Source organism: Embiotoca jacksoni, unplaced genomic scaffold (genome assembly GCF_022577435.1).
Source record: "Embiotoca jacksoni isolate LCO1_2020_lvr unplaced genomic scaffold, fEmbJac1.0.p SCAF_19, whole genome shotgun sequence".
Taxonomy (NCBI): Eukaryota; Metazoa; Chordata; class Actinopteri; family Embiotocidae; genus Embiotoca; species Embiotoca jacksoni.
The window spans coordinates 2,613,410-2,627,148 of NW_027185329.1; positions in this window are offsets into that span (position 1 = coordinate 2,613,410).

A 13,739-nucleotide genomic window follows, 5' to 3' on the forward strand; every position below is an offset into this window, starting at 1 on the left:
TAACCACGGCCACAAATAACTGGAATGGAGGGAAGGAAATAGTGCGCGAAAGGGGGGGGCGCAAGCAGATATGTGATCACCTTATTATCTAATCTCGCGACCGGTCACTGATCACTGACTACATTCATTTACGAGCTTTGTGAGCTTTTGAAAAGAAAAAAGGGTTATTAAAAATTGAGGTGCCAGCAAGCGGCAACCGGCAGCCGTTGGTTCGTGAACGGTTGCTACGAGTTCGGATTTCAAAAAGGTATTTATGACCTGATTTATGACCTGTTAAGTGATTTATGACCCCACAAGCCCCGCCCCTTTTATGACCTCCTCCAATCAAGGAACCCTTTTCATCTTAGTCCCACCCTCCATTATTGAGAGTTGCAGTGTAAGTCCAGCCTTGAATATTCACAAAGCACAAAAAGCTTTGGATTATATAATCACCTTCATACAGTTCTATACAGTGTTTAAAAAAAAAAACCACTAAAAAAACAATCAGACATAAATGTTTCACCACCGCTGAAGATGAAGAGTCTTTGTGGCAACACCGCAATCTTGAAGTGAAACAAGTGTGAGAGATTCAGCAAGATAGTCAAATACAGAGTTCGAGCACTTTACATTTTTTCTATCCAGTCTATTTGGTTAACCAACAAGGAAGGTGAGTGTGAAAAAAAAGAAAAACACACGCACACTAAGCGAACATATTCAAATTGAATATCGGTACAAACAAAGTTTTCCAACCTGAAAGACCATGTTGGTCCCTTCGAATGCAGCCAATGGCGTTAAGGACGGAAAACAACAAGAAGGTTCAAATTTATCGCATCAATTTTAATTTTGTTGACCCATTCAGCCACCCCAACCTCCTCCTTTGCTCTTTTCATAATTACTAGTTCTGCTGTGAAACCCTGTCATAGTTAAAAGTAACTTTGGGTTTGCTTGCACAGGCGAGCGATTGTTGTTTTAGGCAGGCCGGTCTCCGCCGAGGGCTCATTTCACCACATGTGCAACATGCCTGCTGCAACAAAAGATATTTTCTGCAAACTATAATTGACAAGTTTCACTAATCAAAACAACCCATGCGCCTGCTATCCATAAATGGACCCCCCTCAAACTGAAGCAGTATACACAAGGCTGTAGTTAAAGAACTACTCAGCACTGACAGATAGTTTCTACACCTTTCCTGAACAAAAAAAACGTAGCAGCAAAAGTGTATATAGAAGTTGAAGGGGTTTAGTAAATGGTTCAGTTTGGAAGCAGCACTCTTAATTCTTGACATTTTTTTTATCTCCATCAGAGCCCGTATGAGGTCATATCCACACCAGGAGACAGAGAATTAAAACTGTTCCTATTATGATTGGTGACCTTTGACCTGTCAAGTGGTTTATGACCGTCTTTGATCTTAGCTGAGCTTAGCCCCCATACACACTTTACCCCGATCATGTGGTTTTAAAACAAAACAATGAGAGTGGACAAGGTCGGCTTTACATGGAGCGAATGGATTCATAAGGTCAAAATGACAGGTAACCGAAAAATTAAACCATCCAAGTCTCCGATTATCGAATCCATTGGCCCAGAATCAATGTCCATGCAAGCACTGTTTAGCAAACAGTTAGGGGATTGTGTCAGACAGTCAGCCTTCAACCAGAGAGCACACAGGTCTTTGTAAGTCAAGTGTGAGAGATTCAGCAAGATAGTCAAATACAGTTCGAGCACTTTACATTTTTTCTATCCAGTCTATTTGGTTAACCAACAAGGAAGGTGAGTGTGAAAAAAAAGAAAAACACACGCACACTAAGCGAACATATTCAAATTGAATATCGGTACAAACAAAGTTTTCCAACCTGAAAGACCATGTTGGTCCCTTCGAATGCAGCCAATGGCGTTAAGGACGGAAAACAACAAGAAGGTTCAAATTTATCGCATCAATTTTAATTTTGTTGACCCATTCAGCCACCCCAACCTCCTCCTTTGCTCTTTTCATAATGACTAGTTCTGCTGTGAAACCCTGTCATAGTTAAAAGTAACTTTGGGTTTGCTTGCACAGGCGAGCGATTGTTGTTTTAGGCAGGCCGGTCTCCGCCGAGGGCTCATTTCACCACATGTGCAACATGCCTGCTGCAACAAAAGATATTTTCTGCAAACTATAATTGACAAGTTTCACTAATCAAAACAACCCATGCGCCTGCTATCCATAAATGGACCCCCCTCAAACTGAAGCAGTATACACAAGGCTGTAGTTAAAGAACTACTCAGCACTGACAGATAGTTTCTACACCTTTCCTGAACAAAAAAACGTAGCAGCAAAAGTGTATATAGAAGTTGAAGGGGTTTAGTAAATGGTTCAGTTTGGAAGCAGCACTCTTAATTCTTGACATTTTTTTATCTCCATCAGAGCCCGTATGAGGTCATATCCACACCAGGAGACAGAGAATTAAAACTGTTCCTATTATGATTGGTGACCTTTGACCTGTCAAGTGGTTTATGACCGTCTTTGATCTTAGCTGAGCTTAGCCCCCATACACACTTTCCCCCGATCATGTGGTTTTAAAACAAAACAATGAGAGTGGACTAGGTCGGCTTTACATGGAGCGAATGGATTCATAAGGTCAAAATGACAGGTAACCGAAAAATTAAACCATCCAAGTCTCCGATTATCGAATCCATTGGCCCAGAATCAATGTCCATGCAAGCACTGTTTAGCAAACAGTTAGGGGATTGTGTCAGACAGTCAGCCTTCAACCAGAGAGCACACAGGTCTTTGTAAGTCAAGTGTGAGAGATTCAGCAAGATAGTCAAATACAGAGTTCGAGCACTTTACATTTTTTCTATCCAGTCTATTTGGTTAACCAACAAGGAAGGTGAGTGTGAAGAAAAAGAAAAACACACGCACACTAAGCGAACATATTCAAATTGAATATCGGTACAAACAAAGTTTTCCAACCTGAAAGACCATGTTGGTCCCTTCGAATGCAGTCAATGGCGTTAAGGACGGAAAACAACAAGAAGGTTCAAATTTATCGCATCAATTTTAATTTTGTTGACCCATTCAGCCACCCCAACCTCCTCCTAACCTCCTTGTTTGCTCTTTTCATAATTACTAGTTCTGCTGTGAAACCCTGTCATAGTTAAAAGTAACTTTGGGTTTGCTTGCACAGGCGAGCGATTGTTGTTTTAGGCAGGCCGGTCTCCGCCGAGGGCTCATTTCACCACATGTGCAACATGCCTGCTGCAACAAAAGATATTTTCTGCAAACTATAATTGACAAGTTTCACTAATCAAAACAACCCATGCGCCTGCTATCCATAAATGGACCCCCTCAAACTGAAGCAGTATACACAAGGCTGTAGTTAAAGAACTACTCAGCACTGACAGATAGTTTCTACACCTTTCCTGAACAAAAAAAACGTAGCAGCAAAAGTGTATATAGAAGTTGAAGGGGTTTAGTAAATGGTTCAGTTTGGAAGCAGCACTCTTAATTCTTGACATTTTTTTATCTCCATCAGAGCCCGTATGAGGTCATATCCACACCAGGAGACAGAGAATTAAAACTGTCCCGTCTCAAACAAGCCACACCAAACCCTTTTTTCCTTTTCAAATGTCATGGCTGGAAGGAGCCAAATAAGGAAGAACATGTCTGAAGACAATTGATGAAAATGGAAAAGTAGCTGTTCGATGCTTAAAGAAGCGACTGTCAAATCAGTCAGTTGCACACACAAAAAAAAAATCAAGCAAATAATGATTTGGTTAATTGTGTATTATGTTATAAACTCAATACAGAAGAGATTATTTTCAACCCATTTTAGTCTTAAGGCATTTAGAAACAACCAGAAAATACAAAATACTCGCTTGTGAATATTTTAAAACACAGACACAAACAATCAACCAAGCGGGAACCCACCTGTCGGTTTGTGAACTGCTGATATCAAGCCTTGAGTTCCGATTTTGCTCGTTTTCTGGAGCCAGAAGTGACCATATGTGGACAAGCTATGGATATGACTCGATTTGATTGGAAAATGTTGTATCCCCAATTGTTTTCCCCGAGTCCGTTGATAGAAGCAGTCTTTAGGCAGTTACCGGTCTTAGTTGATTTTTATTAAGCGTAGTTTACAAGATATCTTGGAGAGCCCAACATCAACAAACGTCTCTTTGTTGGATTCTGCCACATACAGATCAAGCACACACTTTTATACAGTCCTGGGCATGTTTACGTAGAGCTAATGTATAACCTCTCGTGCTGAGCCTATTCTACTTACTTATTTACTAGTCTCATGTCTGGGTCATTACTAGTTCAACGGTTTTCTATACCATATATAGAGTTGTTATCCTATACTTGGACTCTTGAACTCTCCCCTGTTTTGCAACAGGTACACCCACAAGGTCAGTTACGCTCCGTATTTCGTACACGTGCTAAATTCCTGCATAAGCAATGTGTTCTACCATGATTACAGCCAACATATATTACAAGCAATGTGTTATACAATGATTACAGTCAGTATATATTTTGAACGTACATCATATGAGCCCACATATGCTTTAATCAGATCTATATCCCACAAAAACCGAGGACACTACACCCGCCCAACTATAGCGGAAACCTGACTGGGCCACAGACCTGTCAATCGGGGCATTACAGTTTCAGTATCCTCCGTGTTGGCCTCATTTTTTGCAGCAGCAGAAGAAGCTACGTTCACTTTTATGTGTGGAGGTGGAACGAACATCTCATCACAACAAATGTGACTCGAATGTGATTTGGTTGATGCCTCTAGTAAATGGTGGGAAAGCTCCTAAAAAAATCAAGCTCCTTCTGTAGTCGTTCTTTCACCGCATATTATCGTTCTGTTTGAAAGTACTCATGACGATAACAACAATTCAAAGAAATACACTGACGTGAAGATTAAATCGCACATAAAAAAAAAAGCAGAATAAACCTTGAACCTTCAATTTCCTGCACATGTGGTCATTCTCATGTCACCACGTGTTAAAAGGCCGCGTAACAAAATGGTCACCGACACCCACTTTAACAGGCGGCCCCTCCAGCGTTTCTTTGAGATGGTACAACGTTCCTCAAAGGCGAAATGAATCAGACGAATGCATCAGAGTTCGTCTAACAGGCTCAAAGCGAGTCTGATGTGAAGTCGCATTTAATATGTTATATATTCCTTAAGCACTTCCTCTCCTTATGGAGCCAACATCTGATCGCTCTTATCTTGAATGTTAGCCTCAAGGGTTTCGCGAAATCTAATAATGAAAAGTAACAGAACTACACCATCTGCTTTTTTTTTTATTTTTTTATAGATCACGCCTCTCCTTCCATTACTTCACCTGCTTCTGAGGAAGATATTTTTAGCTCATATAAGACACATAGCACATATGCTTCATCTGAAGCCCACCGGTCATATTTGATGCCCTCGCTCATGCATCCTGCATGATGATGCTTTTATGATGCAGGCCTGTATCTGAAAGTAAACCTCGGCACAAATTGTCCGTGTTACCAGCCTTCAAAGAGAAAGCGTTAATCAATTTCCATTGGCTTTGAAATGCAGGTTCTCTGTTTGAATTCTGCGGGAGCTCACGGCCTGAATTTCTATCTTTTTTTCTTTTTTTAAAATATCAACAGAAAATGGTTATCCTCAAAGAGAACATACACTGTAATCCCTCTTTCTTTTTTTTCCCTTCCTCTTTTATTCTCACTCTCCTGCTAATATTTTATTGCAGTTGAATAACAGTCAGCATTTCAGTTCTGTACAGTAGTAGCACGAGTTGGGGTTTATAAAAATAATAAAAAATGTTGGTGCAGCTTGCATGGAGAGGTGTCATATGTGATCACATCTGGAGACGGGAGAGGAGGCGGCGTGCACGTGAAGCTGATGAGTTGATCTAATAGATACATCTACCAACACATTCGAAGCTCTAACGGTTTAGTTCATAAAATGTATACTTCTTAAAGTGACTTGAGAGATTTTGTTTTTTACATGAAGAAAAATTCAGTGGTGTGAAAGTTACAAAATCTTACGACCAGATGCTGTAAAGTGAATGCCTGTATTCTCAATTGCTTAAAAAAAAATATATATATATATATATATATATATATCGAGGACATATGTACAAAAGGTATTTCTATAATTAAGTCTAAAACGTCTCTTTCACAACCCAAAGTCAAATAAAATCAGCAATATGTCCAGAGTGGATCTCCGCCCCGATGACTTCATTACCAACCTCGTCTTTCCTACTGACTAATAGACTAAGAGGAGGTTATTACAAATCAACATGGCCTCCACGTGAATACTACTGAATGTGGTGCCGTCCACCCCCACCTCGTTGTTTTGGTAGCACATCTAAAGCAGCAGCATTCGGGCGGATGGTTGACGCCTGCTCACGGCGTGATGCTCAGATTTACTTCTTGGCTGCGACGTCTCTGAGAAGAATTACCGAGATTGCTTAACGTGAGCTCGATGCTCGCTGCAGCACCACTTAGCCCTTATCAAACACAGCAACGCCTTTGAGAGGAGAACATAATGCCTCTCGTTGGTTTTGTTTCGACTCTGTCTAACTCAGAAGAGGCATGCAGTTTGGCATGCACACGCGTTGGCTTCTCTCTGTGGAGCAGACACGTATAAATCCTTTTACACGCGATCCTGCCAAACTACCCTGTAGGCAGGCTTTGCATTTGAAATGTACAATTAGTTATCCCTGTTTGGTTTGAATGCAACATTTCAGAAACATCAAGCCCGGGGGCAACGCGGGGAAGAATGGCAGCAGCAGCGACCCCATACACTGCACCCTCTTGTTATTTATTCCGTCGCGGTCTCCCCCCCCCCCCCCCCCCCAACCCCTCGCGGGCGAAGACTCGGTTCGTCCCAGGTCATACGAGATGGGGAAGAGTAAGAATGAGGTGTGTTTTGCGGTCATGTCTTTGTGGAAGTCGTCGGTCGCTGCAGTGTGCGTTTTGGCAGCAGCATAAACACGCTCCCCGAGCTCCTCGGTCAGGGTTTGTGGGAGTAGATGGGATAAACCGTGGTGCTTCATCTAATCAGCAGGGCCAGCGGCGTGCTGTACGGCCAGCTGTTGGCCAGTTGCGGGCGGGGGTGAAAATCTGCTTGTACGACTCGCTTCCCGGCACTGACCCCGAGCGTGCCCCCATGCTGTGCCTAATCTACAAAGACATTAATACAGACAGAGCTGGCTCACAACGAGGCTGTTAAGGAGGGGGTAGGAGGGGTGGGGTGGGGTGGGGGGGGGGCTTTTTAATCTGAGTAAGTGTTCTGCTGGCAAATAGAAAGCTTTTTCTGTGTATTCCCCATGAAGGATTAAAGTCAAGTTCAACATGCTAAATGGTTATGTTAAAGGAATACAATTTTAGCAGTGTGTTTTTCTTTTTTTTTTTGTTCCTTTTTGCGAGTTTCCATTTTCTACATCCTCCTACGATGCCGGAATTATTTTGGAACAGTTTAACAGCAGGAAAAGATGCATGGAAATTCCCCGCAGAATCATGTTTGACATGTTTTTTTTTCCTGATATTTTAAATCTAGGCCAGAGGAGGCTTTCTGGGAGGTCAGGCTGTGCCACCTACACGTCTTTGACAAACGCACATTTGAAAACACAATCGTTTTGTGCGACGCCAGAGCTTAGCTGATGAATTAAGAGGAATTGTGTGAATGGAGCTTCAGCTTTCTGCAGCATCATCCTTTGTCTCCCAGCTCTGAAATTACACAAAGCTTCGACAATAAAGGATTCGCTGCCATCTGGATACTAAAAGCAGTGAATTCTATCAAATATCTGTTGAAGTAGGAACAAATGTATGTTGGATTTTTCTGAAATTGACGAATGGGTTGGTTTTATATTGTATTTTCGTTCTTGTTTACCTCAATTAATATTCAAGGTTTGTATTATACTCGCACCTTTAAAAAAAACTCCAATGGAGTCTGACTAAAAGCCCGTCACTCAAGGAAATCGCAATCTTGCGATCGAAATTAACCAAATTTCAAGCAATTTCTTCGATATTTAAGGGGGTTTGCAATTTTTCAAAATTTCTTTGACATTTCCCGCAAAAAATGATCCTCAACCGAAGCTAACCTTAAAGTATTACAGCATAAAGCAGCCTTTAAAAACAAAACTCGATATATTAACAAAACTAACTCAGAACAAACGGAAGAAACGGAGTTGACGGGGTTTGTGGGAAAAATCTTGTTAAAATGAGGAATATTGTATGTTAATTTAATTCTATACATACATTTCAGATTATAAAAGACTGCACCTTTTTTTTTTTTAAAGCTACGTCACTTTTTGAATTCTTTTCTGACTTTGAGCTCCAAGGTTCTCTAAGTTCAACAGAGAAATAAAAGAAAAGATGACAACTAAAATATTTCTGTGATGTGCAGCATGCTTATCATCAAAGCAGGTGATCTTTACCAGGTAGTGCTTACAGAAAAAGAAAAAGAAATCCTTGAATTGCAATTTTTTTTCTAATTACCGCGATTTTACCGCACGAAACTCAAATAAAACTCCACAAATGACGTCACCATTTTTGAGAAAATCCACCACAAAATTAAGCATTTTTGACCAATCCAAAAAACAAACAAACTCAGAGACAATCTTGGAGGGACTGAAAAGATAAGAAGCAGTGGAAATAGAACAGAAGTAGGAAAGGAAATGGGCTAAATTGTCTGAAAAAAAAAAAAAAAATTGCAGTTTGCGTTAAAGTGCGAGGAGCTGCAGGTGAAAGCTGAGATCTGTCGCGGCACTTCTGAGACGCTCTCTTAGCTCATCTGTTTTCAGTTCATGCACGGCGGGCAGGCGCACAGATCGCGAGGTGGAAATAACACCTGTGCAACATCAGTCAAGCTTCATAAATAGACAAATATTACTGCATAAATTGGAAGCTGTTCCCATCTGCTCATGTGGCATTATCTGTTAATGCGTTTATACTTTTCAAACCGCTGTGGTGGAGAGCCTTCTGCTAAACAGAACCATAAAGATGACTCTGCAATTTGGGTTTTTGTCATCTAGTACGCCCTAAAAAGAAAAACGACATCTATTTGAGGTCAGACATCGTCGCACTTTAAGGACGAAAAAAAAAAAATAGAAAAAAAGCTTACCGTTTAAAGTTTTCTTTTCTTTTTTTCATTCTCGACTCACTGATGCAACCTACTGGGCCGTTTGTTTGGCGCCTTCATTTTTAACACCGCTCACGTAGACGGCACTGTTAGTGACTGTAAGCACTCATGCCGAACTGGATCGACTCCATGCTTTCCGCTCACATTTCCTCGAGGATACTTAGCCTATGCAAGGCCTCATCCTCTCAGAAAAACACATCAGGAAGAAAATGAAGCTGACTGAAGGGGGTGGGGGTGGGGGGCTTTGTCTATTCTCGCCTGTTGATAAGAAATAAGGGAGCGTCAATGAACTAATCCTAAACCGTTTCACTCCAAACAGCGATGGAGCTCTTCAGCTCATATTCCAGTGTGTCTGGCTGACTCGTAGCGGCAGATATTAAACATTATTGAATCTTTCCAAAGACCTGGACTGTAGAGGTTTTTTTTTTTTTAAATTTGATACAGCTGATGAAAGCCGCACTGAAAATTGAGGGTGGGGCTCGGGTTGGCTTCAAATGGTTCAAATCTTGGGGCTGAAATGAATCTGGTTTTTTATCAGGTCACCGAAGCATTTCCATGGCAATCAGAGAGGACGGCCTTGAACTGAAATCAAAGCATCAGAGAGGATCACAGAGCTTCACCAGGAGCAGAACTTAAAAATATATCTTTTTTTAATATAGCCAAGATCCATTTTCTAAAAATAAATCTATCTGACAACATTTAACGTCTAGCGCGATTCCCCGGGGGAAGAACGGCATCCCCCGATCGGTTGAAAGAATCGGGGAGGAAAGAGGGGAAGGAGTGAGAGAAATCCTGTGTAATTGGTGCGAGGTTGAAAGGAGAAAAAAAAAAGAAAAAAAGAAAACGGTCCAGAAGCGAGCACATACGTCTCTTTAATGAATCCGATGTGATGAAAGGTGAGTGCATATTTTCAAACACGTACATGTTTTAATTGGACTTTTTGGAAGTGGCTTCCGTCTCCTTTTCTTCTTCGCGTCTTTTCTTTCGGGAGGCGTAAAGATATCCAAACAAAGGTGTGTGGCGTTGTCAGTAATCCTACGATGAATCCATAGGATATCCCAAATGAAGAATGCTCCATTTAAATAAAACATTTATTTGATATGTTATAACCCCGGCCAGCAGAAGTGGACGAATTAAGAGTCAAACTTGCGCTCTGAATCACTGACGCAGACGTCTGTCTGCATGTACGGTTTGGAAAAAGGAGGACCGTTCAGCTGCTATACAAATTCTGCTCCCTGAATACATGTCATTTGGCTTCAATTACTGTCCTCTTAAGCAGCCTTTCACTGCGGCAACTGCCATTCCTCCATTCATTCAAACACGGCAGCTGATAAAGGTGCACAGTGGAGCAGCAGTAATGGCACCAAAAATGATTCATTTTTCATCAGTGTAAGTGCCGGCTCTTTGGAAAAAGAGCTCGAGGAAAACATTCAGCGGTTGCTTGTGAAGTGTGATTCCTGTAATGTCACAGTTCGAAATAAATGGAATTGGTCATGCTAAAATCTTCTTTAAACACTAATCTGTGTTGCTAAATTAAATGTGCTCTAATTCTACCGGGAGGCATTAGTTTGCAATTACGAGCAGCTTGTTTGAGTGGTGGAGGTTTTGACTGCGGAGAAAACATTTCGGAGGCCAATGAAGAACTTTTTTTTTCCTTTTGAATTCCTCTCCTGGTGAAAAAAAAAAAAAATCTCATTTAGCTGAAGAAGGCAGATTTGTCCTCGTGTCCAAAAAGGCAGGAGCTGCTTCTGTCTCACTCAACCCTGAATGGAGAGGGATTGTTCTGCTGTTGCATAAGCATGTGAACACATTCATAATTACCACATCAGATGGGGCTCAGATGGAAGAGCAGGGTGCCCACTAATGGCAAAGCTGGAGGGTTCAATCCCCGGGTCCTCCTGTCCACACACCAAAACGTCTTCGGGCAAGACACCGGCAACTCTGTGATCTCAAATTCCCTCCCATTTAAACACCACTGGTGACAAAGGTGGGGGAAAAAAGCACTATACATGTAGAAGTGCAGTACAAATAAAAGTACTTACAATTACTATTATTTTATCGAAGAATAAATTTATACCCAAGTGTAGTTAGTTACAGTGGTGTTTTGTTTTTTTTGCTCAGAGGCAGACTGCCTTGGCACGGCGGGTTAGAAGTTCCTGGACGTAGCTGCAGCTCTACGGGCCTCCAGTTACAGCAGCGCACACAACGTCGCCGAGTGCAGCCGTTCTCAAAATTGATTTTTTTTTTTTTATAAAAATGGCCTCGAAAATGTACGACAAGTTGTCTCTCACTTTTTTTTTAATGACATTTGGACAGACAATATATAGTTTAATGTCCGTTATAGACCCTCACCAATTTTGTGAGTTGTATGTATAGATAGGTGTGTTTCTGAACTTGGATTAAGCGTCAGAGATTCGTTCGAGATTTATAATCGAAGTCATTTTCATCTTAATGGTTGTTTCAACACATTTCAAAAGACACCTTCAATGTCCTAGAAGAAAATCTACGAACTGAAGCATTGATACGTAAACGTCCGCTGAGTCCGCGTCTCCGTGTGTACGGTCGGATGATGACACCAACGGTCGCCCGGGTAACGGGCTGAGGTCGCCTTTACTGGCGCTGAACGTTCTCCCTACGTCAACCCCATTCGTTTGACAGATTGACACGAGGGTGTGTGTGTGTGTGTGTGTGTCGAGCTGTGCCGGGGGGGGGGGGGTTGAGGCGGAGGTGTTGATCAGTGAACTGCAGCTCTGTGACTCACCCCTGATGATATCCATCTCCGGATGTGAGGACACAGTCACTCTGACTAGCGTCCCTGAACATCTTAAGAGATGAGTCCTCATCTAATTCACAACACTGCTCGGTTAGTGGAAGTAATGGCTATTTGCATATATACTTGATCTGGGATGAACGTTGTACTAAAACATTGATGCAATCTTGTCCACCCGAGCAGTTTTAGATATTATAATCCTAAACCATACACTCTCCACCGATCTTATATCTTTGAAAATCACAAAAAAAAACAATTTGCATTATTAAAGCACTGCATATTAATTTTTTATTTGTACTTTTGGTTAAAAAGAAGTACGAAGAAAAGAGAAGCTAAGAGTGACGAGAATTTTGCATCTACAACTGCACATTCTCAGTCAGTGTGGGAGGACTCATGAGAAAACAGTATGGTCAAAGTAAATTTGCATTGTTGGACCAAAAAAAAAAACAGGAAAAAAAAAACAAACAAAAAAAAAAACCCTGTGAAAGTCCCATGTTTTGTTCATCCATCCAACTGCCGTGACCTCCTTTAACTATGCAAACTTCTTGGCTCTGCAACAACATCACACCACGTTTCTGTCCTGCGCCAGGCAGAGAAGAAGCATTTGTTTTTGTAGCGTTGGTAGGTGTGTTGCTTCTACTACCGGTGAGACGATGAAATTACAGTCCAGGAAGGTCTGAAGGCTCATCAGTCGCCAAAAGCATTGAACGGCGGTCTACGATACTCGCAGACTTGACGAGTCTTTACTTTGTTTCCTGGTAGCAAACACCTACTGCATTGGAAAAAGTATGCCCTTCAAAATAAAAGTGCAACAAAGCTGAAATTCTGGAGACTTCAACCTAAAAAAGTTGGGATTTATTCAACTTTAACTTCTTTATTTTTAATGCACACAACCGCAACCCGCCTAAAATGCCCGACTTGCTTTGTGACCCAAGAGTTGAGAACCACTGATCCAAGACAACGTTTTCTGTCTTCCATCCTGATTTAGACATAATTAATAATTCATTAAATCAAATTGTGAGCAGCGTGTGGTTTCGTAACAGGGCCTTTGAAACAGCCTGTTCACCGTGGAACCTTTTACCCACCACGAACACGCAGCCTTTTATTTAGAAGTCAGTAATGTTTTATCGTTTATCACCAAGGAAAATAAATGACCGTAAACCATCAAGATAATGCCATAAAAACCAAAGCGTCATAATGAAGGGTGATTTTTTATTTTTTGTATTTTCTTAAAGGGGACAATTATGCTATAGCTCCATGCTGTGCTAAGTACAAATTAATTCTTTAAAACTCTATTAGTCAGTGTGAGACCGAGCCTCCCGCCAGGAACTGTAAATCCAGTTTTGACACCCATTTGACAGACTTGTTTATTGTGGCTCTCCAAGTGGAAAAGGTCCTTAATGTAATTATAAAAGGAGGTTTTGAGGTCTTTAAAAGGTTTTTAAGAGTACAACTCTTATTCACGTTAAATTAACTAAAAATACATCTGCGTTGAATTGTTGCTGCAATGCTACAAAAAACACTCACCTGTAATTCAGTGGCGTGTTTTCCGCCGTGTTATCGCACCATAAGGTAGGCAGGTAGGTAGGTAGGTATTTACTTTATTAATCCCCGAGGGGAAATTCTTTTGCTACAGCAGCATACAGAAGCAATAAGATAATAATAGAAATAATAGAATAAAATAATAGAATATAATAATATAATAATAGAAAAGCAATAAAATAGCAGTAAAAAAATATAAATATAAAATGCACAGTATATACAGTACAGTATATATCTATATATATTATATACAAACAAACCATGAAACACAGTCAACAGTGTTATTGTACTGTGATGTATTTTGCCAGAGGTGAGTTATTGTACAG